General features: G+C 42.2%; 1 long non-coding RNA gene across 1 annotated transcript in view; it reads left to right on the top strand.

Moving 5' to 3' along the window:
- The first annotated feature begins 1,658 nt into the window (after positions 1-1,658).
- LOC144771577 (uncharacterized) overlaps positions 1,659-24,556 on the top strand; it is a 199,560-nt gene continuing 176,662 nt past the window's right edge. The window contains exon 1 of the long non-coding RNA XR_013599364.1: positions 1,659-1,696. This is a non-coding gene — a long non-coding RNA (uncharacterized LOC144771577). The remainder of the gene's footprint in view (positions 1,697-24,556) is intronic.

Below are 24,556 nucleotides of genomic sequence, written 5' to 3'. Positions count from 1 at the left end.
GCTGAACATTACACACACACAGTACATTTTGACTCATGAATGTTATATTTTGTTTATAGTGTTGACTCCCTGATGAAGGGCGGTATGGATACGCCCGAAATGCATTGGATTGAAATGTAACTCTGTCGCTGATGTAAACATGACTAAAGATTCACAACGATCATAATGTTTACCAAACCAAAACGTGAAAGAAAAGAAGAACAGTAACAATAATAAAAACACTTACATGATCAAGGAACAATTTTTCGTGGAATCCTCTTTTCACATTGAGGAGAACCAGGTGTGCCCAAAGGGATGTCTTTAATGTTCCATTAGAGACACAACATTCGGAAACAAGGGAATGCGTCAGATTCTAACGCCAACCCAGGGGGTCACTTAAAGGAGGCACACTGATTAAAAATATCCTTATTTCTCCTTGTTTTTTCCTCTTTCTATGTGTGCTGCATTCTGCATCACACATAGAAAGAGGAAAGCACCGTATTACTGTTATTATGCAGGAATAACCACAAAACCTCGGGGGATACCTGAGGGGGGGAACTAGAGGCACGGGTTGCTAGGAGTAAGCAGCCTCCAACGTATACTGTTTAACACAAAAGAGCCGCTCCGAGTGCGATGACCTAAAAGTTAAGTGCTAAGTGTTAAGTTGTGTAATAGTCAGTTTGTGAGTGGGGGCATCTCACAAAAAGTGAACGACTGGTCTCACACACCACCTGGTGTCATGCTTCATCATTGACCAGTCCTCGCACTCTAAAAACCTGGTTTGATAGAGTGCGGGCATACACCTGGAGACCGGGATGCACTTCTAAAGCTAAGAGGGGGCCCTTACAGAAAAAGTGAGATTAAAAATCCATTATAGATGCTATACTTAGTTTAATGTAACTGGCAGCTATATAGTGATAAAAATCAGTAGTCGGGGTGTTGGGGATTCTATTGTCCACCCACCATGATATAGAAGGTCGACATGTTTCTGCCTGCTGGCCCCAAGTGGTCCGTGGCATTCATCAGGACCTATGCTGAAAAACGGGCTCCGCCCTTACCGTGCTATGCTGGTGAGGGTTCCACGGTGCAAGGGTGCCTGCATTGCAGGGATGATTATTTTTGTGCAGGAAGGGAGCTTCCTGCACAAAAACAATCACAAGAGGCTTTTTCCTTTTTCTATGTGTGCTGCAGAAGGCATCGCACATATAAAGAGGAAAAATGAGATGAAATCAAGATTTTCCTTCTCGTTGTGCCTCTCTTACGCCTTCCCTGGGGAGGCCTAAGTTTTGGCGCTGCCTAAGACTTATAATTTCTCGTAAATCTGGAACAGTGTTGAAATGCCATGGATGTTTCTGGGAACTCTCCCAGCAACACCCATGGAACGCCCCTTGCAGTTTTATGCATGAAAGGGGCACTTATTTATAAGACCATGAAAAGCCACGTAACGTGGCTTTATGTGACCTTATAAGTATGCCAGTGTCACAGTGCTCTACCGGAATGTAAAAAAAGTGATGGTCTGGTGGTGCAAAAGTGCCGGGAAGCCATCATAAATGAAGCCCTTAAATCCTCTGTGCCACGCTTATGATCGGACGCGAAAGCGCTATGGGGCTTTCTGGACGCGTCCTAATGGCGCAATAATTAACTGAATTGTATGAATGTATAAATCATATATTGATTGGGCCGCCTATGTTTTCAGATAACCCAATGCCATGTTGAGGTGAGATATTTATAACTATTACCACTTTGTTTGGGTAATGTAGCTGTCTACTGGTTTGCATTTTGTATTCATACATGGGAGTAGTGTAAGGAAATGTTCTCCACAACTGCTCGAAAAAAGTACATATGTAATCATGGAAAAATCAACCAGAAACTAAAATCAGCACAATAAATGAATAATCTTTGCAAAATGACATGTCTGTTAGATAACGAAACCAATGCTAATTTTAAATAATGACATTATATTTTAAATTCATATAAGATTTTCTGAAGGTAATGCTTGTTTATGCAGTGTTGATTTCCGTGCATTCCAGATGTAAACTATACAATGCAAATGAAACAAATGTATGCTCTAGATAGGAATATGAAACTATCCCCACCAAAAAAAGTTTCGCTTAATTAGAAAGTAAGGAGCCCCTTGAGCTATGTTTCACCTTTGCTAGCATCGCCAGCAATATCCTTTTCCATTGCTGAAACTCATGTCACAAATAAACATATCTTCAGCACTACCGTGCAGTTCGAATTATTTCCCGAAATAGCCTTCCAGACATTGCAGCAATTACAGTACTCCAATTGCTTCAAAATATGTTGCATTTAAATGCAATAGGGAGCTTTTGTGACTTTGTTATTTATGATCTATTCGCTTTTTACAAAAAAGCAAGTGAAAAGACAGATGTCAACAGGAGAAAACTGTTTTATGTTTCCCTGCAGTAGTCTCATCATGGGTATCCAACAATTCTATTTTTAATTCATAAAGATAGTTTGAAAGAATCACTTAGCACAATTTAATGTCATCACATTTGCAGACTGCTCTACACATGCCGGTTAGATTGATGATAAAGAAAAAGCTGTTTTTAGTAAAAACATTTCATTTACTGTCAAAGAAACCCCTAAACATTCTTTAAAAAGGAAATTTGCTGGCAGATCAATGAGGAATAGAAGGTAAGTTGGAAAAACAAACAGTGATGGGGAGAATGCTTGAATTAATCTCAGCCACTGTAATTACAATGGCTAAAATCCAGTCATAGATTTTGCTCTCTGTTATGAATTGCTTGGCATCTATCATACAATGCTTACTACCCGTCTGTGTGCCATTCAAGTGCTTGCCTTCGTGGGAAGCAAGCAGGAGGCGTAAAGGGCCTGTTGTCTAAGTTTCCAATCTTATGTGCGTGATGACCACCGAGTTACAGTTATATACTATGGGACACAGCACTTAGCAGTGTATTGGTGTTTGCAGAATTGTGTCACTCTAGGCAGGGTGCAAAGCAACTTTGGTTTTGCTCCTAAACATTGTTGAACTTGGCCCCCTCTGTAGGGTCACCTCCCAAACATTTTGTTTTCACTCCTATTTTTTGCTGGATTTGTTTTTGTTGGCCTTAAAACTCGGCTAACCAGTGCTAAAGTGCTTGTACTAACTCCCCTAAACATGGTTACATTGGCTTACACGTCATTGGCATACTTAATTTACATATAGAGTGACATATCATATACCCAGGGCCTGTAAAGTAAATGCTACTTGCGGGCCTACAGTACGTATTGTGCCACCTACTTAGGTAGCCCATTTAAGCATAACCCAGGCCTGCCATTGCCACCTGAATGCAGTTTTAAACTGCTAGTTAGACTAGGCAATATAACCCCCTTGTCAAGCCTTAAACTCCCCATTATTTGCCATTACAGATGTCACCTTGTTAGATCTGGAGGTCTCTAGTTGGCAGAGGTAGGTACCAATGTCCAAATAGGGACCCTTGCTTCTAGTCAGGGTAAGGGGATACACTCTTTGGATAACCCCTGCTCACCCTCTTGGTAGCTTGGCACGAGAAGACAGGCTTATCAAAGGCAATGTGTAAAGTATTTGTACCAACACTCACAGTAACACAGTGAAAACACCCCAAATGGACTCCACACCAGTTTAGAAAAATAAAGTATTTTTATCTAGACTACACAAGACCAAACGATAAAAATCCAACATACACAGTTTAAGAATATGATTTTAAAAAGAGTTCCAGATCTTGTACCAAATTAATCCACAGAGGCATCACATTTTGCCCAAAGTACCTGTATCTTGTAGTAAGAGTTCCAAAAACAGCTGCAGCGTCGAAAAACAAAGAGGCGCAGCACTCCTGAGACCTTGTGGAGGCGAGGCGGCGTCGAGCGGCGTCAAGTTCGGTCTGTAGGGCGAGGGCGGCATTGTTAACCAAGATTCCCTTTGCCTCACCCTCCAGTGCCTCACACAAGTACCCCACACCACTCTCCTGAGATTGGCAAGACAGTGACTGACTGTCTCTGTCACTCAACCCACACTCTTCTGGCGGTCTCCACACTCACACACCAAGGTTTCTACCATGGTGCAACCCCTCTCTCTGCACTTCTCATCTAGAGTAAGTAGAATGTCCCTCCCACCCTTAGGAATATGGTCCCCTGTGTAGGTTCCCCAATCTACTTCAGGGACACTGCACACCACTGGAACTACATCACAAACCTTAACCCCCTGGTGTCTGTCAACACCCTCCCTCAAGTCAGGCACCACATCTCTGGGTGTTTTGTACCTCTCCCTCAGCAATAGATACCTCAATCTTGCTGCCACCATGCGAGCTGGACTCCACCTCCAACTCAGCAAAACTCACTTCCTGGGCTGAGACACTCATGGCCTAAAGCCTCTCGAGATCCAAATCAAGCTCCCTCATTCTTAATTCATGGGCCTAGGTCAATTTCAATTCTTCCAAGGCATAGATCTTCTGGCTCTCCTCTGCCTTGTTCTGGATTTCTATTTCCATCAGCTTTGTCTCAAGCCTCACAACTTCTAATTCATGATCTCTAACCCTTTAGTTTTCCTCCAACTCCTCTGGGAAAAAAACTTCTAGCGGGATGGTTCTTGCCAGCCCTGGAGGCTGCTCTGGACACAGGCAGATCCTGTGACCTGAATCCATCCCCTTGTGCATCCTCATCCACCTCTGCATCATCTGTCTCCCCAGCCTCTTTGTCCTCCCACCAGGCCCCTAAGTCTTTCTGTAGCTTCTCCTTTCTGGAGCTGCTCTCCATGGGACATCCAAAGCTCCTGCAGAACTGTTTGAGTTGACCTACTTTGTAATCACTTAACTTTTCAATATCAAACTCCAGTTCTGCAACATCACTTGCTGGTATACCCTTCTGAGGCATGATGCGTGGATGACTCAAGGATCAGATAAAAAATAGAACCAAAACAAGACACGGTATATGGTTGGGTAGTGGTCTGCACTAGACTAGTGATGTACACCAATTACTGTGGGTCAAGTACAAATACAAGTTCAAACCCTCACCGCTGACCACCAATGTTAGATCTGGCGGTCTCTAGTTGGCATAGGTAGGTGCCAATGTCCAAATAGGTACCCTTGCTTCTAGTCAGGGTAAGGGGGGATACACTATTTGGATAATCCCTGCTCACCCACTTTGTAGCTTGGCAATAGCAGACAGACTTATCAAAGGCAATGTTTAAAGTATTTGTACCAACAATAACAGTAACACTGTGAATACACCACAAATGGACTCCACTCCAGTTTAGAAAAATAAAGTATTTTTATCTAGACTACACAAGACCAAAACGACAAAAATCCAACGTGCACAGTTTAAGAATATGATTTTAAAAAGAGTTCCAGAACTTGTACCAAAATAATCCACAGAGGCATCACGTTTTGCCCAAAGTACCTGTATCTTGTAGTAAGAGTTCCATAAGCAGCTGCCGTGTCGAAAAACAAAGAGGTGCGGCACTCGTGAGACCTTGTGGAGGCGAGGTGGCGTTGAGCAGAGTCGATCGGCGCCGAGTCACGGTCTGTAAGGGGAGGGCAGCGTTGAGTCTTAGTGATGGGTCTGATGCGCAGGTGGTGCACAGGTACGATGTGCAGATCCTTGGGATGCCACGGCGTTGATGAGCGGCGTTGGCATCGGTGTTGATGCAATGTCGGTGAGCTTCTTGCATCACCCTCTGGAGTTTTTGGCACCACGATTACGGGAGGCCAGCCTCCAGCAAGGACCCGGAGTCGATGCGAAGCGCTGGCGTCGGTCATGGCCGATCACTGCCGGCGTCGGCGGACTTCGTAGGGCGTCAGAGCTGCGGAGCACGGCAGGCGCAGAGTCGTTGACTTCTCGAGCGGCTCCCTGCCTCGGTGCAGGTCGTGGCATCACAGCGGCGGTGTCTACAGCGTCGGAAATAAAGTTCTTTGGCTTCTTTTCTCTTGGTCAGCTCCCAAACAACCTCCAGAGGCCCCACAACTAGATCAAGCACTCTAGGCAGGTCGGAACTCACACAGCAGAGTTCTGGGGTAGCTGGGGGTGAAGTCCTTTTGTGCCTGGGACTTCAAAACAGGAGGCCAGCTCTTCTCAGGCCCTTTGAGATCTCTTCAAGCAGGGGACACAGCAACAGAAAAAGTCTTTCCCCTTGGCAGAGTAGCAACTGCAGGTCAGCCCAAAAACACACAGTGGATCGGTCCTTCCTCTTCAGTCTTCCAGCTTTTCTCCTTGAAAGAGGTTACTTCTCGATTCCAGGATGATCTAATGTTACTGGGGTTTCAGCTCTAACTTTTATACCCCAAAAGTCTTTGTTCTTACATGTGTGAGGAGTCCAGGATCCAGTCCAAACAAGTTCTAGGTGCCCTCTGCCAGGGCATGTTTTCTTCCTTTGTGAGGGGAGGCCAGGGCCATCAGACACACCACAGGGGATGGAGCCAGCATTGTGGAAGGCAGGCACAGTCCTATTTAGGCCCAGGTGCAACTGCTCCCACCACTCCAAATGCAGATAGGTCTATCCAGCTTAGTGCTGACTCACCCAGCCCTCTGCAGCCACCCCAGCCCCTGTCACTCACAAACCAGACAGTCAATTCACAAACAGGCAGAGGTGCGCAGAAACGTTAGATAAGAAAACAGCCAATTTCTAAAAGTGCTGTTTTCAAACACAGGATTTAAAAACCCTCCTTCCTAAAAGATGGGTTATCAAATTCTGAGTTAAATTTTCAATCTTGCTCCTATGGGAAGATATTCAGGTAAACATTATACACAGCATTCCCCATTCTGGCCTATGGGCAAGATAGCCTTTCACTATCAGGACATGTTACCCACACTAGTACATGCCCTACCTTTCATATACACTGCACTCTGCCCAGGTGGGTAACTTGGGTCTACCATAGGGGTGTCTAATGTGCACGAAAAGGAAATATTCAGGCCTGGCAAGAGTGTACACTGGCCAGGACAACATGGCAGTTAGCAACTGCACACACGCACTGCGGCGGCAGGCCTGATACATCATTTTAGGGCTACGCATGTGAGTCGCACAATCAGTGCTGCAGGTCCACTAGTAGCATTTGAATCACCAGCCCTGGCACACTCAGTGCACTTTACTAGGGACCTACTGATGAAACAAATCTGCCAATCATGGATAACTAATCATAATAGCAATTTATACAGAGAGCATATGCACTTTAGCACTGATCCGCAGTGGTAAAGTGCCCAGAGTCCTATTGCCAACAACCACAGGTCAGGAAAATAAAGGAGGAAGAAGCAAAAGGTTTGGGGATAACCCTGTAAAGAGGGCCATTTCCAAAACGCCTCATAAGGTTATAAGTATTAAAAAGGTTTAGGTCTGGCAGTCCGTTTTTTTGCCAGGCCCAAGAGTAAGTTTAAAACTGCACCCAAGTATCAAAATGCTACTTACATGGGTGGCTTAATTAGTAGTGCAGGCCCCCGAGAAGCATTTGGCCCTTAGTACATGTAGTAACACTCGACTAGGGACTTATAACTACTTTAAATGTGCCAATTGGGGTTAGCCAATTTACCATGTTTAGAGGAGAGAATGCAACCACTTTAGCACAGGTTAGCAGTGGTAAAGTGCAGAAAGTACCAAGGCCCCAAAAAATTAGTTCAGGAACAGGAGGTGGTAGGGCCAACAATATTCATATGATGAGTCTTCTGTGTAGAGTTTTCCCACTTCTCTAACTCTCTGTGCGTAAAACCCTGGTTCAGGGACTGGTGACCAGCCGCTTGGACTATTGCAATGATCTTTTAGCCTCTGCTAGTGAGTCAATACCATACCTGACGAGCAGATCTTTGTGATTCAGGGAGAAATCTCTTCTCATTATACCTCGTTTTAAGAAAACACACTCCGACGGTACAGCATTCTCTTACCTGGCCCTCCTTTATTGGAATCATTTACCCTCTCACCTTCGAAAGTGCACAGATCACCTTCACTTTAGAAAGCTTCTCAAAACTGAGCTTCCCAGAGACTAATACTGCTTGGCTGCGTTTCACAGTAGCGCAGAGATACCCTTCAGGGTGATTCATGCGCTTTATAAATTATACTAACATAACATAACAAGTCCAACAGATGTTATGCACACTCTTTGCAAATCTTTCAAAAAAACGTTCTACATTTGTAACTTAAGAATCTCTTTACCAGTATTCTATTACATTTCATTTCTGCCTTCAATGTTGATTCCTACATATTAATTACGATGTTTGTTGTCATTCTCCTTATTAAACTGCAATCTTTTTTTAGTAACATTGCTGGGGTCTTTTGAGTTCTTTCATTTCATTTTCATTTTCATAAGTCTTTATTTCGAATATTTCATCATAAAAGACACAAACATAAAAATATGACATCATATAATACACATCAAATTTAAAAACAATAGGTTAAAACTATGTGTACACTTAAAACAATTTTTACCATAAAAGGTGCTAGCAGCATAGAATATAGCAGCATATAGTGGTTTAAGGAATGTAATACCATTTCACGGTATGAACATTACAATATAGTGCGGGACCAACCCATATCTTAGTGTTTGGCCCTAATAACCCACATCCACCCTAAGAATTTTGCTACCACTATTACCAGAGGTTCCTTTGTGTCGATCCTAAGGAACCTCAGTGCCTCTATCCCAACCCGTGTACCAATGTTCCGACAAATAGGTTTAAGCCATTTGTTCCGTGGGGCTATGTAGGCGGGACATATAAAAAATATGTGGGCAATTGATTCCTTTTGATCGGTACACCATTGACAAAATTCATCCTCCTGACCATTCCAGTTTTTGGTAAACGTTTTTATTGGTAGGGAGCCAACCCTAAACAGGTGGTATAACTTCCTATCACTAGTCCTGGTGATAGTATCCCAATAGTCTTCCATTGATAGGTTGAGTTTATGCTCAAGGAACAATCCAGTCAAAGAAGAGGCATTCGACTGTGCAATATATTTTTGGCGAACTGATAGCCAATATAGATCTTTAAAGGCTTTTTTGGGGGGAAATGGGTTATTAGCAGGATGTAGCCACAAGTTACACAATCCCATATTCTCAAGGAGGATTCTTACTTGTCTGAACCATAAGATGTTACCCGAGCCCAGAACAGATCTAACATCCAGAATTGCCTTTGCCTATAAGTACTCCGCGACCCACTGTACATGCCCATATTCCATCTAAACGAAGGCAGTGGCATAAAATCACTAATATTACTTTTGAGCGAACATACCGCTCCCCCTCTGTCGTAGGTTCGGAGGACATTAATAGTGCACTTTTGAAGTGGGACCTAGCAATTGGTGACGTTGTAGAACAACTTGCCCCAATAAGGACCTTTAAAACCAGCCCCACTAAGAAACATGAAGTTTGGTATTCAGAAGATTTACGCAGTTTAAAACGCACAGCTAGGAAATTTGAGAAGACATGGAGAACCTCTCATTTGGATGGGGACAAGGTTAACTATAGGATGGCTCTTCAAACCTATCACAAAGCCATACGGTCTGCTCGCAAACATTATATTACAGCTCAGTTAGAGGCTGCTGGCAATGACCCTAAGACCTTGTACCAGATAGTCAACACTTTTATGAAGCCTGTTGCTTGCGAAAGTGCAGACATGGCTTCACAACATCTTTGTGACAGCATATCAAGTTTCTTCTCTGATAAAATTGACGCCATCTACAGGAGAATTGAGACTACAAATATTGATGATAGTAGTCAAGACCATTCTACTGTGATGCACAGATCAGCCACCAAAGTTATAACGTCTCATTCCTTTAATGAATTCCCAGAAATCTCACTGAGTGAGGTCCTAAGTCTAACTATGGAAATAAAAAGTGGAAGTCCGGCAGACCGGCTCCCAGCTAGACTTATGGGTCCACTAGGGAGCATACTGGGTCCTGATGTCCAGAGGCTAGTAAACCTCTCATTGACATCTGGAGTAGTCCCACAATGCTGGAAAAAAGCTCTTGTCAGACCGATCAGGAAGAATTCTTCAATTCCATGGACCAATTTGTCTAATCTTAGACCTATTTCCCTTCTACCATTCTTAGGGAAAATCACTGAAAAGCATTTAAATAAACATCTATCCACCTACTTGGAACAATCTGGCTGCCTCGATCCATCTCAGTCAGGTTTTAGGCCAAAATACAGCACCGAGACGGCCTTGCTGTCGATAACAGACGACCTTCGGCTGTACCAGGACAAAGGTTTTTCTGTGATCCTGGTACTGCTAGATTTATCGGCAGCGTTCGATACTATCTCTCACAACATCCTTATCGAACGCCTGTCTGAGAGTGGAATCGGTGGTATGGCACTGGAATGGATCAGAAGCTTTCTCTCCAACCGCACCCAATCTGTCACCATGGGTGATTTTAGGTCGGAGGAGGTTAACATCACCAAGGGGGTCCCGCAGGGCTCGTGTTTGAGCCCTACCTTGTTCAATATCTATGTGGCCCCTTTGGCAGATGTTACCAGAGCTTACGGATTCCATCCAGTGTCATATGCTGATGATACGCAGCTGCTCTTCCCTTTTAAACATCTTACACCGGAGATAATACAATCTTTCTCCGATGGAATGAAGGCAGTTGCAAGGTGGATGTCCTCCAATTTCCTCCAATGTAACGTTGGAAAAACGGAGGTTATGCTTTTCGGTGATGTAAAGGTCCAATGGTCTCCTGACTGGTGGCCCCCCGATCTGGGACCAGTCCCTGAGCCCAAGGCAGTGATCAAGAATCTGGGGGTCAGATTTGAGCCGGAGCTGACCATGAAACATCATGTCTCCATTACTGTGGGAACATGTTTCCACGTAATAGGTCTCCTCCGGAGGGTTTTTCCTTTCCTCCCTGACCTTCATAGGAGAACTCTGGTTCAGGCTCTGATTATCAGTCGTCTTGATTACTGCAATGGTCTTATGGCAGGAGCTAATGAAGAGGATCTTAACCGCCTACAGGTGGTTCAAAATACAGCTGCAAGGCTGGTGCTTAATGCACCTCCCAGGTCTCCTTCAAGACCTTTACTGCAGACACTACACTGGTTGCCAGTCCGGCAACGAGTGAAGTTTAAGATCGGCTGTATAATCCATAAAGGCCTAAATGACTTGGGACCAGAATATTTGGCAAAAAAATTTGTTCCATACGCTCCTATCCGTACCCTTAGGTCCAGTGAACAGCTTCTGCTAAATATTCCTAAAATTACCAAAGCAAGACAAGGAGGTAGGGCCCTGTCTGTGGTGGGTCCAAGTTTTTGGAACTCCCTCCCGCTTCCTCTAAAACTATGCAGGAACCATCTTGAATTCAGGAAAAGGCTGAAAACCTTTCTGTTCAGCTTATGCTGAACATCTATTCTCGGTTTTCAGATTAGTTCCCTGGTCATAAAGCATATTTTCTGTGGATTTCTGTTTTAGCTCCTCTATTCTTGGTGTCAAAGCGCGGAGATACCCCTTCGGGGGTCTATTCATAGCGCTATACAAACCTATAAATAAAATAAAAATAAAAGGTGCCAGTTCGGGGGTTGTCCAGATCCTCCTCCATAGAGCCACGGGCTTATAACGTGCCACATCTCTATTAAGTGGCATCCCAAGTCCATTAATAGTGGCTTCAATGGGCTGGAGCGGGGGAGACCTGTTAGATTTCATAGACATTTATTCTGGACCTTAGCTAGCGGTGAGAGGTCCGCAAAACCCCAGAGGTCCGCTCCATTCCGGATCGCTGAACTTATCCGGGAATTATAGATCTTGAAAGCAGGACCTATCCATTTTGTCAGCGAGGATCTTTGTTATTTGACTAAGCTCCCTGATAGCTGGGCAAATTTAAGAGATAGAGTATCAATTTGGGGCTTCCAGCTTAGTTTACTCTCCAAAACAAGCCACAGGTAGGTCATAACATTGGTCTGCTCTAACTGCATGTTATTCATTGTAGCATGACCAACCACTGACCTGCTATTTGAAAGGATCACGAACGTAGTTTTTGCTACATTTACCTGTAGATCGTTATCATAGCAGAATTCTTCAATTTTTTTCAGGGCCGCTTGCAGCCCCATCTGGGTCTTTGATAATATTAGGGTGTCGTCCGCAAACATAAGTAGCGGAATCTTAATGCCATCCAGAGAGGGGGCATCTGTTGGAAAAGCAGAAAAGTACTGCACAACCCTGTTGATGAACAACAAAAACAGGGTTAGCGCTAGTACACACCCTTGTCTAACACCCCGGGACACTGCAAATCTGTTGGTAACCTGCCCTTGCTTTCCCCAGCGAACTTGTGCAAAGTTCCCCTCATGTAGCTTGATCACTATATCTAAGAGCTCCTGGGGAATCCCCATATTTTTCAGGGCCCTCCATAACTTGGCCCTGGGCACTAAGTCAAATGCTGACTTGAGGTCTACGAAGGTGGCATAAATAGTGACACCTCCCAAAGTTACTACTCTCCAATAAAGCAATAAAAACCTAAAGACCTGCTCAATGATACTTGTGCATGATCTAAACCCTGCCTGTAGAGGATACAATATATCTTCAAGCTCAATCCAGCTCTGGATTCTTGCTAAAACCATCCTTGCAACAATTTTTCGAATGGAATCAATAAAACTGATTGGTCTGTAGTTCCCTGGGATGGAACGATCCCCCTTCTTGTATATTGGCAGGATCTCAGCTCCTCGCCATGAATCCGGAATACATGCCCCCCTTGCAATAGCATTTCCAAGGAATACAGTGTAGGGCACCCAGTTAGCTGGGTCGTGTTTAAAGAGATCTGCTGGGATACAGTCCATTCCTGGGGCTTTTCCGCAAGAAACCTTTTTTAGAGCATCTTCAACCTCTTTACTAGTAAACGTTAAAACTTGAGAGGTGGGTAGCGGTGGTAGGTCGTATGGGGGCAATGATTTTCCAAATCCAACCCTGAAAACTGAGTACCAAAATACTCAACCCAGTCATCAGTGGAGGCATGATTGGCAGGAACTTGGGAGTGGGCTGTATTTCCCCATTTGACTATTTGCCAGAACATTGCCAGGTTTTTCAACTTGCTAGCATCTAAAAGCTCTAGCCAATGATTCTCATCCCAGTATTTTTTTGCACGGTTTATAACTTTGCGAAAGTTTAACCTGGCCTTCCGGATGTCTATCATGTTTTTCGACCTTATTGCTACCGCCAATAAACTGTAAGATTCATGGCATGATTTATTATACCATGATTTACTAAGAAGTTGACATATGGGTTTTAAGGGTTTGCTTATTTTAGTAAAGTGGGATTTTAATTTCTTAAATAACTCGTCATGTAAAGAAGTTATTTTCCCATTTATATCTTCCTGGGTTTTGAGTGAATGCAAAACACCCAGAGACCGTGTTACCTCCACCCTTATCTTTTCCAGAACCCCTGGATCATCAATAATCCTAACCCAACGAACCCTGCGTAGGTCATTAGTAAGCAGGGCATCCGCAGTAGCTATCTCAGTTTGGTTACTATGATTTAGGTCTCCGGTAAGCTGGAGGCTCAATGAGAGTGGATTATGGTCGCTCTCTGGGCGATCCAGAATCTTCATATCCCCTAAAATTGACCACTGTTCAATCTTGATAAGGATATAATCTATTCGACTTTTATATATACCATTATCAAAGGTTGTCCTACTGTTTTTGTCAGAGATGGATCGCCCATTTGCTGCCCTGAAACCACGCTCTAGGCAAAAACCCATCCACTGCAGGGTCGATTCTGTCCACTTCTTGATTGGCTCAAGATCAAGGGGAGGAATATTCCACTGGACATCCTCCTCTGACGAAAGATTATCCCCATCAAGGTGTAGGGGCTCGAACGAACAATTAAAATCCCCAGCAATTATCGTGTAACAATCAAGCCTAATAGTTTCAAGCCTTGAGTTCTTATTTCTCTACTGTATGTTTTCATTCATTATTGAACTTAGGCGTCTGGTAATTTGAACCTTGTGAGAGCTCAGTTACAGTTCATTCACATGGACCTCATATGCAAGTTGTGGGTGGGAGGCCAAGTGAATGGGAGGTGAAGGCACCCACCTCATTACCTAAAGAAGGCCCGCCCCATTTAGCAAGAGTTCCTGACAGGTCAGAATGGATGTTTCATTGAAGGTGCTTCTTCAGACTTGACGGAAGTGTTTTTGACAATTCCTGAGATAGACCTCTGTGTTATTTGTGAATAAGTGGTGCCCAGTGTTATAAGCCAGCATGATAAGAATCAGTGACGCCATGAATGTGCTTAAATAGTTACACACATATTAGCACGTGCTACCATTTGTCAGGCTCCATTTCAATGGTACTCGTTTTATCAACCTCAGAAGGAGAAAGGGTGGGTTAACACCTTCAGATTTGAACCTATAATGTTCAGATGTTTGACAGAGCTCCACAATGAATGAATTTGCCCACTGAGCTATTTTACTGTCTAACTATTTAGTGAGAGGACACAGCCCTGCTCATCCACATAAGAATCTGCAGTTCGTAGAGGTCGTTTTGGAGAGGAATGAGCTCACATTTGAAAGTTATTGGGTAACAAATTGACGCAGATAAAGACAGTCCCTCTGACTCGGGCCCACCATGGCCAGGTGTCAAGCAGCATTTTGCGTTTGATAATATCAAATGCTTTAGAAAGGTTCAGTGGTGTACAGAACAGCAGCATACTTTAGTGTGGTGTGATTGCACTTCAATAATGTTTTATTAACTAGTCATTTTAATGTATTCAACATGATCTATAATCTTTATGCAACAGAAAAGTGGTAACTCCACTAATATGGCCACAAATACATTGGAGACAATTGACATCCCTATCTAGTGTATCTGCATATGGCAAATGGTTGTAAAATAGCATCATTACTATGGTAAAGGCGTCACTAAATGGGTATTCGCAAACAACATCATCCATTTGTTTCTGGAACAGAGGAGGTCTTTGTTCAGTGCAGTAGGAAGACTATTAACTACTAAAGTATGCCAGAAGATGGGGTTAGAAGTGTTACATACATTTGGTAGAATTCAGTGCCTTGAATGTTAGGCTCTAATGATTGACCATGATCATGGAGCCAATAGTGCAACTCACCTCATCGAGTTTCGGTTCTATATCTAGAATGGCCTGATGTTCTGCAGTCAGTCCTGCCAGGGAGGCCTGGCATGAAGGCATTTCAGTATACGATTCTACACTGTGGCACAGAGATGTACAATATTTTATAGTAGGAGACAAAAACAATCCCGTATATCAGCATGCAATGTTGCAATACGGTCTTGTTTACAAGGAACCACTTACTAAGTGTTACTCTCAGTTCTCTTTTATATTAGCTAAACTTACCTCATGACCTCATTAAACTGGCACACTTTATACCTATGATAGAACAGATCAACATCATCTAAAGTCTAAAGATACACTGTTTTTTCTCAAAGAGCAAGTATTGTTTTCTTCTAGATTTTGTAAATAGAACAGGTATGGAGCATGACGCTCTAAATCCTTAAAGTCTATCTGATAGTTAACACATAACTCCATATCCACCCATCAGGAAGATGGCTAAAATATTACACTTGAAGGTTCTTGTTTTTTGAGAATGGTGAAAGCTGACTAGGGATTGAGTTCCAAGTATTCACAGATATATTTCCAAAACATCACTGAGTTAAAACAGGTGTTTCCCCCTCATCCCACCCTCCCCTGCTAGTTCAGAATAAAAACTTAAGGGAAGAATTGCTAGAAAGTGTCACAACGCAAGCCCTTTGGCTGTGCCACGCTGCTGCACTTCCAAGACACAGGAATGCGACATTCCTGCGCTCTCCCCTGTGCTGGCGCACAAACAGCTGTCATGCGCAGGCACCCTTGCACCATGGTGCAAGGATGCCTGCATCATGGGGATATTGTTTTTGTGCAGGAAGGGGCACCTTCCTGCAAAAAACAATCACTACAGGCATGTTTCTCTTTCAATGTGTGCTGTAGGATGCAGCACGCATTGAAAGAGGAAAAAACGAGGAGAAATGAAAACATTTCTCCTCGTTGCGCCTTCCTACGCCACCCCAAGGGAGCTGTAGCATTCAGACGCATTTCCAGATTTACGATCCTTGTAAATCTGGAAATGTTTCTTGTTCCATGGGTGTTGTGTGGGAACATCCACAGCAACATCCATGGAACGCTCCTTTCAAGTAAAGTGTTGCGTGTAAGGGGCCATATTTACAAGGACAGGAAAAGCCATGCAGGGTGGCTTTTCCTGTCTTTGTAAATATGGAGCAGTAAAATATGCCACCAGTACCTCCTGTTTGTACAACACATTCACTTTGTGGACTATTCCTGGACACGTTTCCATTTCTGATGGGAGTAGTATGTTGGACTTTGGACTCCAGACAATGTGGCATCTATAAATATGGTTCCATCCACCATGACTGACTTCTTCACTTTTGGTTTTGCCTGTTTTATTTTTAACATTTTCAATTTTCACCTTGTTTAATGCAATCAATAGACAAGTAAACAATTAATTGTCTCCTGTAGGTTTGCACATCTACTAATGCATATGTACTCTTATGTGAACTTTAGAATGCCAAAATAAGGTACATGTGTAAATGGATGTGATGAATGTAAACAATGTTATATTCAAGATCACAACCATGTTACACCAACACATACATACAAGTGTCTGGCCTTATAACATCTTTATTCCCTTGTTACATTTACAGGCAGGCTTGATGTCTGAAACATAGTAAATAAGACATGACTCAAATATCCTGTGTCAGTGATCACAGATTCAGTTGCAGACCTTAACGACATGGAATGATGCGACACATATGGCAATATCCTATACAGCAGGAAACATAAAATTAGATGTACATTATCAGTTGGTGCTATATTGCCTACCTCACAAAAGGAATCCCACATCAATTAAACCAAGAAACAGACACATGACAGTACAGCAGTTCCTGAGCAGAGGGTCATTCCAATCCAGTGTTGCTGCATCTGATGGAATGTCACAAACACATGTCAGTGATGTGACACAATGACTTTGCCCTACAATGAAGGACCACATCAACAGTTACATACAGTTTATACACAATGAGAAATGAGCTAATGTGAAGGCAGAATATAATGATTTGGGCCCAACACAACATTACATTGGACCATATGATGGCATACATATTGCATTAGGACCAACACACCACAAGGAACAAGTCCTATGGAACTCTCGTAACGTCCATTCTATCACTGTATAAGTTGTCTTGGTAGCTGTTTTGTACACCCAAAGTCTATTACAGATATTTCCAGGAACACTCCTAATACCTCCTAATGACACAACTCTGAAATGTCCAAATGAAGATGCCATGGTGAAGTTATCTAAAACAGACCAAAACAAAGAGATTATCTAGAAAACAAGACATATGGCGCAACTCACATAGTCAGCCTCTAGAGAACACAGTCCAAGACAAAATGTGAAGCAAAACAAACACCTTTTCACTAGATTTTGCCAAAGCCTCATATTCCTAGTATTTCACATAAACATCCTCCAAGAGTTGATATAATAGTCAAAGTCATTACATCTCATACCATACTTACACTCATGAGAAGAAGGTTTTGATGATATCTTGATGCAAGTCTGCTCCTTCCTCTTGATCACTATAATCATCATTTGGCATTTGAGGTTCCTCACCTGGTAGCTCTTCATGGTGTTCATCCTCTGTGATATAACGGATGTTCCATTGCAGGGCAATGTTGTGGAGCATGCAGCAGGCCACAGTGATTTGACACACCTTTCCGGGTGAGTAGAGGAGGGCTCCCCCAGTCTTGTCCAGACATCTGAATCTGGCTTTAAGAAGCTCAAAAGCCACCTCCACTGGCTGCCGTGTTCTTCCATGGGCCTCATTGAAGCAGATTTCCCCCGGCGTAGTAGGATTCTTCAGCAGTGCCAACAACTATGCCCGTTGGGATACACTGAGTCTCCTAGATGGATGATAACTGCTGTTAATGCTGTGTTTGGTTTCATGACTTGCACTTACACATTACCTATTCAGTCATGGGACTTGGTTATGCTATTGGTTGTCCCTGATATACTTCAATCCACAGGTCATGTGCACATTGAGGTTTTCAGGCATATGTCAAATTTACTGGGCCCTAGCTTTTCAGAGTTCCACTGGTAGATGCATAGCTATTTTGAAGAGAGTGTTTACATTGTGCCCTTTGAAAACTTCTCCCATTGATTATTTGTAATCCCATTTACTGACATTACATTTTAATGTCGGTGATGAGTTCAATACAGAGTTGAAACAGAGAAGGTGGGTTTCAGTTTAATGTCACATCCATACAGAGGTATATTTGATATCACTATGGGACCTAGGATGTGTGCAATATGAGGGTATCACAGAGATTATTAGGTATTGATGAGGAGGTGTTGTTGTGTGACACAATTTAATGCACACATCACTATCACTGATTATGAGATGTGAACACATGTCCATTTGTGTACAGTGTGCCTCTGCGGTGTGAATGACTTGACCAAGGAAGGCATCATACAGATGTAGTTGGTGTATACATTTAAAGCAATCCCAAAAGGGGTCCCACAAGATATGTTTGACCAAAGGACCCCAACCCACTTGCCAGGTCCGATGGTGGGGGCATCAATGTGCTGAGGAGTCTATGGAAACAATTAGGAGTGACTTAACGTTGGTTGCGTCTGCGACAGTGTGGGTTTTGGACATGATCAAGGAGGTACAGCAGCTGCAGGATGGGTACAATCAGCTCTCTGGTGGCACAGGGTGTATAGAGGTCAGTACAAGTGAGTTTCAGCCTCTAATGTGGTGGTTGGACTGCCATGTTCACACTGGCTGTAAGGCAACTTTCAAAATAGGTCGGTGGTAGCACTGGTGGTCTGCCCTCAGACAGACTCATTGGCCTTTTCCTACAGTGCGGCGGTTGGGATTATCTGGCAATGGTGGTGGGACTGCAGCATTCTTTCGACTATGTAACCACATGTAATGTATTCCGGCTGTCGGACCGCCTGCGATGTGGCAGTTGACCGATGCCACAGCAGTTTTCAAGACCTCCAAACTCGCAATCAGTCTGTAAGTGTAAAGTTCTGGGGTGCCTCCATATCCTTTGGTTGAAGTGGTAATAGGGGGTAGCACCCTTGTATTGCAGTGTGTGTGTAAACATTTAGGATGTTTGAAAACATATCATGTGTTCAAATTCTAAAATGCTTTTTGGTGATTGCAAATAAAACTTTCCTTCTTTTGCATTTGTGCATACATTAAAGGGACATTTGTGTTGTGGCATTGCCCACAAATAGGGTATAGATATGTATATTGTGGTGGCCACAATTCATGCCCTGTTTATTATCCATTTGTTGTTCTGTATTAGGATTACTAAACTATTTTTAGTTGCATAGAAAATGATAATTTTGTCATTATTTTAATCGTGCTACATTTCCTTTCCTTTCATGATTTGGACCATTTAGACCTGATTGAAACAAGAGAAACGTAAGAGATTTATATTGTTCTGATGTTCTGTTTGGAAGAGGGAGGGCCATCACAAAACAGCTCCCAGGGATATCATGGATAGCCCATCAGGGTGTTACTTTCACATGCCATGACATACGAAGACTGAGAGACATTAGTGGGTTACTACAAGTAGCTCAATAAGGCAGAACAAAAATAGCTCATTCAGGGCATAATTGGAACTGCACCAATTAGATCTATATGGTATACACAGGGTGGAACTACTTTTGCGCAAGGCAGCACAGTTTAAATATGTGCCATACTTTCAAGATGTCCATTAGAAAAAAATGATATGTATTATGATATCAAATATATGTATGAATTAATCATGCAAGTATTCGTAGCATTGGGTGTTGCAGGAATAATGTGCCCATCAGATAGTTGCATGTCCATTAGCTGTTGTGTAGATATTACACAATGGCTCTCCAGTTATCAGTCAGGAATGTTTTATATGTTAATTAAATATAAAATATCCAACAAGATGCCTTTAGTAAAAAAGATACAACTGAAAATCTAGCCCCCTTTATGGTTTTATCATTGAAAGAATGATATACAAAATTATTTTTTGAATATTTGTTAATCATTTTAGACATGTTAAGATGGCTGCCATTTTACACATTTATGAAGGCATGAGAATACTAAATAGTAGTACATCCACTCTGTTGATGACCGAAGGCCGTTATCTAATTGTAAGGTAGTGTGTGTATAAATGAGCAAAAAATGCCGGCTGACCTGGCGTTGACCATTGAGCCAACACACTTTAGTTACAATTTCTTTTTGTGATGTGGTGAATAAAAGAACTTTACACTATTCTCCATGAGGGTGTGACCTTTTCCACTGTGGAAAGAGATGCAAGAGTTTTGAGGCGGAGGTCGAGAAACACACACATATATATATATATATATATCTGCTAATCAAGGGGGGGAGTAGGAAATATCTGACCCTTCAATTTCCTTATTTAAATGCTAAAAAATCAACTGGGGAAGGGTCACTTGTCCTGCATGAACCAGGGTATGCAGGAAATCTCACAAAGGTGTCTCCAATAAAAAACCCTCCTGGTGGAGGCTGCATACCGAAACTAACCCTATGATTATGCACACACGTGTATAAAGAGCGGAGAATCAAGATACACCGCTTACCACGCTACCCAACACGTGCATGAGGGTTTTTTATTGGAGACACCTTTGTGAGATTTCCTGCATACCCTGGTTCATGCAGGACAAGTGACCCTTCCCCAGTTGATTTTTTATATATATATATATATTCACTGAAAAAAACATAGGTTTTACAGACGTTATAGTTAGGAATTAGTATTTAAAAAACCATAGAAATTCACTGAAAAAACCATAGGTTTCAGGGACGTTATAGTTAGTTGACGTTTGACTCATATAAAACCTGAGAAATTCGCCTGTTATAGTTAGTTGAGCTAACTATAACTCGTGAGCCCGCAATGCACTGCTGATTACGTCATATATTACATCACTCATGACATGGTCAGTGACATCACTGATGACATCACCGATGACGTCTCAAATTTTTTTCATGCAACAAACCATGGGGCATATTAGCAAGAACATCGATAAAATTATCACCGTTTTAGTGGCAGGAAACTGCCGCTAAAACGGCGATAATGGGCTTGCTAATATGCATTATAGAATTCCAATAGAAGTCCAGGTTAGATGTGCAGGACATCTAACCTGGGCTTCTATTGAAATTCTATAATGCATATTAGCAAGCCCATTATCGCAATTTTGGCAGCAGTTTCCTGCCGCAAAAACGGCGATAATTTTAACGAGGTTCTTGCTAATATGCCCCCATGTTCTATCCGTTCTCTGACTTGCACATATATTTCTTTCTGTTCAACATTTACTTGTTCTTCTAACTTTTCCAATGTATATTCCCCTTGTGTGCTTGTTGCATTGCAATTTCGACTTCATGCATAGCAATCGCTGCTTCATTTTACAGCATTGGTTGTCCAAGAGGATCTTGACTACATGGACCACTACTTTGACTATCTTGAGAACTTTCATCAGCTATTTCAGCTATAATAGTCTTTTCCTGTTCAACTTCATCATTCAACATTTTTAAATATGTAGGGAAAATTGGACATCCAATGCTATCTTTACAAGCATCAAAAGAATCTTCGTAGCAGTCAAACTCTCCAAGTAATTCACTTTTGCTACGCCATGGTTTAAACAGTTGCAGAAGTGCTAAATAGTAAAATTCTCGCTTATCTGGAGTTTCACAACTAAGTTTCTTGTGGTTTATAAGATTACCCTTTGCATCTTTTACTAAACAACCATGACATCCAGCTACTGCAAACTTTCCTTTTAAATTCTATTTAACATTTCTTTTGAAGCTGTAATGTTGAACTACTTCATACAGACATAGCTGTTCCAGATTTAGACTCCTTTTCGGATAGTATGTGTCCAACATATTAGTTTTAAGAATGTCTATACTGTCTGGGTCATTTGCTCCTAATTGTTCAATTTCCTCCAATGATTTCAACACTGTATTGTGCAAGACCTAAAGTTACCCAAATGATTCCTCGTGACTTTGAATATAGACTTGAAGCGCACAAGTGGTCTGAACATTCAACGATCCAATTTCTAGGTGGGAAAGCATTTTCAAATTAAAGCTGTACAATTTTTTGCTAAGTCTATTCTCTTGTGCAATTTTTCCCACATTTGTTTCATCTCTGTTTTTTATGATTTTGTTTTGTATGATGTAACATAATGTGCAACAACAATTGAGTTATCTGCAACATACTGGATGTCCATGTTTGCATTCTCCATGTTTAAAATGACTGGATTATAGTCATTGATATACTTTGACACTTCAGTTCTTTTTAATTTGTAGGTATTCTTTGGAGATTTCTGAGTTATTGTGTGCCTTACAGGAAAAAAAAAAGAATTAACTTTTTCTTTAGAAATGACTGGACGGGGAAAACCAAACCGACATTTGGTATAACATTTTCCTTTAGTATTTTCATCTGCTATACTTTCCACAATGATGACATTGGAAACATAAAACTTGCTGGCTCAAGCTTCTATTTCTTCCTTCTCTTGGAATCTCACATGTCACATACTGTTCGATGAAAGACAATACTGTTTCATCAGAATCATTTCCAAATATAGGTGCATCCTTGATCCATAGTACCATATGTAAATGATGTGCACCTCTTTTTTGATATTCCTTGCTCCAAAAGAAATCAGTAACTTCTCCAAGAGGTGGATTCTTTTTATTACAGATACAAGACATCATAGCTTGAAACCTATGATTAAAATATCTGCACACATTTACAGGATCCAATGAACACAGTTCACCAGGAGTCTTTATTTAAATTTTTTTTATATTGGAATTTGCTTCACTTAGAAACTCAAGCAAATCTTCCCATGTGTACTCTACACAGCTAAGTGAGACAAACCATGTTGGTGAACCTTAGTTCCATAACATACACTTGAGTTCTCCATGACGACGATACCAATACTCATTTGTTCCACGTTAATATGCCATCAAATTGATTAACTGTGCTTCTAAATTTTCATCTGTTTTTGAACTTTCTCCACAAATTCTTTCGCAGAAAGAAGTGATTGATGAACTCCATTTTCAAGTATATGGTTCACTGCATACGAGAAAGAAGACAGATCACTTTCAAACAAAAGGTGAACTATGTATGGAATGTACTGTCGAAATCTAGGATCTTCAGAATATAATCTTGTTGACCAATATTCTGAAGCTAGAATCCGTACAGGTCGGTCATCATATTGTCCACCTCTCCAGTAGGAAACAGCTGTGGAAAACAATGAGCTTCCAAGCTTTTCCCCTATACACTCATTGGAGTTCCCTGTGCTTTTTTCATTTGAAATAACTCAATGCTACTTCCAATCACTTCTTTTGAATGCAAAGGACATATTGTGTAATGTTCCTGAATCTCTTCAGTCCTTGACTTGTCCACTTTCTCTATTTCACCACTTGAAATTTCAGATTCATCTTCTAAACGTATTACCTGTTCATCCACATTTACATTTTTGTTATAAATATTGTTCTCTTTAAGATATAAGGTAGCCTTTTTAACTTTATTAACATCCACAAATTCTTGCCATATTTTCCGACTCTTTGTTGGTACACCATTTACTAAAATGACTACTGCCTCATTTTCCTCTTTGTCCCCAGTTTCAATGATTTTTCTTAAAATCCAAAGGTAAGTACACCACTCTTCTCTTCAGCCCACTTTGCAAGTCTGTTGGTGGCAGTTTAACTGTTTTAGGCTCCATACAAATTATAGTTTGAAAAGGATGAACAGATTGAATTAGAAACGACTCATATGTATTCAATTTGGCCTGCTCCGCCGGAATTGCTACTAATTCTAAGTTATTATGTACTGCTCTAGCAGGCATAGTGTTCTCTTCTAATTTGTTGTAACAATATTTACATATACGTTGATCACTACCTAACTCAAATCGACCTTCAACAAACAAGTACGTTTCAAATTCTTCCCACTTACCATTGTTCTCCTTTTCATTTTTGAAATACAAATCAACATTCCTACTTTGACTTTTATAATGAGTACGTCGATAACAAACACAAACATAGGGGCCGATTAGGATTGCGGTTTTTCCGTATCCACCGGGCCGGCGGAAGAGTCCGACGGCCCGGAGGATGCGGAAAAATCACAGCGGAGCCTTCAAAGACCCCCCGCCAGATTAGGAAGGCTGGGGGGTCTGGAAGACCGTCCGCCGCTTTTCACCTTCTGACCGCGGCGAAAAAGCTCTAACATGTCTGGCGGTGTCTATCAGACACCGCAAGGCATATTAGGATGTCTGCCGTTCTATGCCTTTCCACGGCGGTATTTCCGCCGTAGAAAGGCAGACATACTTTTGTTTGGGGACCCATTGCGGGCCCCCAGGGGTGAAGGGGGGTGGTGGTTACACATGGGGGGTACTGCCGCTTCGTGCATGCAAAGGTAAACATGCATTTGTTTAACCTTGCGGCGGGTGCTGCTTCAAGCAGCACCCACAGCAAGGTTAAAAATACAGGATGTGACCGCCAGGGTGGCGGTCACATCCTAATTTGCATGGAGGGACCGCCGCTGCCCCTGCGGACGGTCCCTCCACCTCTGGGGTGGCGGACGGATGCAGGTCCGTCCCCCA

Source organism: Lissotriton helveticus, chromosome 8 (assembly GCF_964261635.1).
Source record: "Lissotriton helveticus chromosome 8, aLisHel1.1, whole genome shotgun sequence".
NCBI classification, from domain to species: domain Eukaryota; kingdom Metazoa; phylum Chordata; class Amphibia; order Caudata; family Salamandridae; genus Lissotriton; species Lissotriton helveticus.
Note: the sequence above shows the minus strand (reverse complement) of the source record. Positions and strands in the feature narration are given on the sequence as shown.